This window comes from Durio zibethinus, chromosome 1 (assembly GCF_047325235.1).
Source record: "Durio zibethinus cultivar Kanyao isolate XHJ-2024 chromosome 1, ASM4732523v1, whole genome shotgun sequence".
NCBI classification, from domain to species: domain Eukaryota; kingdom Viridiplantae; phylum Streptophyta; class Magnoliopsida; order Malvales; family Malvaceae; genus Durio; species Durio zibethinus.
In genome coordinates, this window is record NC_143162.1 from 13,618,977 (window position 1) to 13,622,500 (window position 3,524).

At 48.6% G+C, this 3,524-nt stretch overlaps 2 non-coding genes and 1 pseudogene across 2 annotated transcripts in view; all 3 read left to right on the top strand.

Annotated features, from left to right (window-relative positions):
- Positions 1–586: 586 nt before the first annotated feature.
- On the top strand, positions 587–2,349 carry LOC149520410 (18S ribosomal RNA; annotated as a pseudogene).
- Positions 2,350–2,644: 295 nt separating this feature from the next.
- LOC149520411 (5.8S ribosomal RNA) lies at positions 2,645–2,800 on the top strand. Its single transcript, XR_016326640.1, has one exon. It is a non-coding gene; the product is annotated as a 5.8S ribosomal RNA (ribosomal RNA).
- Positions 2,801–3,011: 211 nt separating this feature from the next.
- The window catches only part of LOC149520412 (25S ribosomal RNA), a 3,321-nt gene continuing 2,808 nt past the window's right edge, over positions 3,012–3,524 (top strand). The window contains exon 1 of the ribosomal RNA XR_016326513.1: positions 3,012–3,524. This exon is cut by the window's right edge and continues 2,808 nt beyond it. This is a non-coding gene — a ribosomal RNA (25S ribosomal RNA).

The window sequence follows — 3,524 nt, forward strand, 5'->3', positions numbered from 1 at the left end:
GCCCTTGCTTGTGTTTTTTCCGTGCCAAGCGGTTGTGGCGTGGCCTCGTACGTTGTTTCCTCTACTCACTCATCGAGTAATCAATCAGGTGGGTTGTGGGTTGGCGAGCGTGGATGCTGCCACTTGTACGCAGTGGGCATTTGAGTGATGCTATAGTTGTGCGTGTTGGTATACTCCATGCTCGATGCATCAAACTGTCGACCCATCATCCTCTTTAATCTCCCCCCATGCAGTCATCGTACCCCGGGCATGATTGGGATCTTGTGCTGTATACCTAAATCGATGGAAACCGAATATCTTGCCATCCCTCATCTGTCTCGTGTCCCTAGGGGCCACGGGTCAGACGTCAATCATGGTCGGTGTCCCAAGCGCACCACCCAATCCTCCATGGTCATATTGGTGCACCGACGTTCGATCGTGCTCTCGGATGCGAAACGTTTAGCGGGTGCATGCTCTCGAGCCCTTCGTCTGATGCTACACATTTCACGTGCTCGACACGTACGACACTTACGCTCCACGTCGGGCTCTCTCGGCCACTCAATCGATGCGTCGAGGCCCACGCGATGCCAACGTCCCAAAAGAATGCTACCTGGTTGATCCTACCAGTAGTCATATGCTTGTCTCAAAGATTAAGCCATGCATGTGTAAGTATGAACTAATTCAGACTGTGAAACTGCGAATAGCTCATTAAATCAGTTATAGTTTGTTTGATGGTATCTATTACTTGGATAATCGTAGTAATTCTAGAGCTAATACGTGCAACAAACCCTGACTTTTGGAAGGGATGCATTTATTAGATAAAAGGTCGATACGGGCTATGCCTATTGCTCTGATGATTCATGATAACTCGACGGATCACACGGCCTTTGTGCCGATGACACATCATTCAAATTTCTGCCCTATCAACTTTCGATGGTAGGATAGTGGCCTACTATGGTGGTGATGGGTGACGGAGAATTAGGGTTCGATTCCGGAGAGGGATCCTGAAAAACGGCTACCACATCCAAGGAAGGCAGCAGGCGTGCAAATTACCCAATCCTGACACGGAGAGGTAGTGACAATAAATAATAGTACCGGGCTCTATGAGTCTGGTAATTACAATGAGTACAATCTAAATCCCTTAACGAGGATCCATTGGAGGGCAAGCCTGGTGCTAGTAGCCGTAAAAAGTCCAGCTCCAATAGCACATATTTAAGTTGTTACTGTTAAAAAGCTCGTAGTTGGAACTTGTCCCTACTGTCGGTGATGCACTCTTAGACTTAATTATCGGGATCATTCCTTCGGTGCTGTTACTTTGAAGAAATTAGAGTGCTCAAAGCAAGCCTACGCTTGTATACATTAGCATGGGATAACATCATAGGATTTCGGCCCTATTGTGTTGGCCTTCGGGATCGAAGTAATGATTAATAGGGACAGTCGAGGGTATTCATATTTCATAGTCAGAGGTGAAATTCTTGGATTTATGAAAGATGAACACCTGTGAAAGCATTTGCCAAGGACATTTTCATTAATCAAGAATGAAAGTTAAGGGCTCGAAGACGATCAGATACCATCTTAGTCTCAACCATAAACGATGTAGACCAGGGATTGACGGATGTTACTTTTAGGACTCCACCTACACCTTATGAGAAATCAAAGTCTTTGGGTTCTGGGAGGAGAATGGTCGCAAGGCTGAAACTTAAAGGAATTGACGGAAGGGCACCACCAGGAGTGGAGCCTGCAGCTTAATTTGACTCAACACGGGGAAACTTACCAGGTCCAAACATAGTAAGGATTGATAGACTGAGAGCTATTTCTTAATTCTATGGGTGGTGGTGCATGGTCGTTCTTAGTTGGTGGAGCGATTTGTCTGGTTAATTTTGTTAATGAATGAGACCTCAGCCTGCTAACTAGCTACGCAGAGGTGATCCTTCATGGCTAGCTTCTTAGAGGGACTATGGCCGCTTAGGCCAAGGAAGTTTAAGGCAATAACAGGTCTGTGATGCCCCTAAATGTTTTGGGCCGCACGCGTGCTACACTGATGTATTCAACGAGTCTATAGCCTTGGATGACAGGCCCGGCTAATCTTTGAAATTTCATCATGATGGGGATAGATCATTGCAATTGTTGGTCTTCAACGAGGAATTCCTAGTAAGCGCGAGTCATTAGCTCGTGTTGACTATGTCCCTGTCCTTCATACATACCGCCCGTCACTCCTACCGATTGAGTGGTCCGATGAAGTGTTCGGATCATGACGACGTGGACTTTTCACTGCCTGCGACGTCACGAGAAGTCCACTAAACCTTATCATTTAAAGGAAGGAGAATTTGTGACAACATTTTCGTAGGTGAACCTACAGAATGATCATTGTCGAAACCTCGCTCGACGGAAGACCCACGGACACATTAACGAAATACCGAAGGGGCGAGGGTCCCCCCGTACCCCGAGCCCTTTTCGGCCCTGGGTAGGTGCGATGGTTGCTTCATGCCCCCTATCGGGCGGCTGAAATGATCGGCATCATCTCGCTTGCTGTCGAACAATGAACTCCCGACGCGAATCGTGCCAAGAAACCGAAATGAAAATGGAGCACACGCACTGTCACCATCTCATTTGCTGTGCGTGTGAGGGTGGCGTTGTGACTCCTCTTGTCACAAAAAAATGAAATGACTCTCGGCAACGGATATCTCAGCTATCGCATGAATGAAGAATGTAGCGAAATGCGATACTTGGTGTGAATTGCAGAAACCCGTGAACCATCGAGTCTTTGAATGCAAGTTACGCCTCAAACCATTAGCCTGAGGGCACGCCTGCCTGGGTGTCATGCACCGTCGCCCCCCTTAACCCCCCACCTATTAGACTCCGAGGGAAGGGGGCGGGCGGAAGATGGCCTCCCGTGATCTCTTCGATTGCAGTTGGCCCAAAAGTGAGTCCCCGACAACGATAGCGTCGTGATCGTCAGTGGTAGAGCTCTTGGCGTGCCTTGTCCCCGGTGACGCGCGCTCATTGTCCACCCGGACCCCCCGCTCGTGTCGTGACCCCAGGTTAGGGGGGATCACCCATTGAGTTTAAGCATATCAATAAGCGGAGGAAAAGAAACTTACCAGGATTCCCCTAGTAACGGTGAGCGAATCGGGAAGAGCCTAACTTGAGAATCGTGTGCCCCCGGTGACCAAATTGTAGTATGAAGAAGTGTCCTCAATGATGGACTGGGTCCAAGTCCTCTAGAAAGGGGCACCAGAGAGGGTGAGAGCCTCATTGTGCTCGGAACCTATCGCACTACGAGGTGCTATCCGCGAGTCAGGTTGTTTGGGAATGCAACCTCAATCGAGCGGTAAATTCTATCCAAGGTTGAATACGGGCGAGAGATCGATAGCGAACAAGTACCATGAGGGAAAGATGAAAAGGACTTTGAAAAAAGAGTCAAAGAGTGCTTGAAATTGTTGGGAGGGAAGTGGATTGGGGTTGACGATGTGCCCCAGTCAAATGTGGAACGACAAGAGCCAATCTGTCGATTGGCTCGAGGCGTGGACAGACGTGAGTCACGG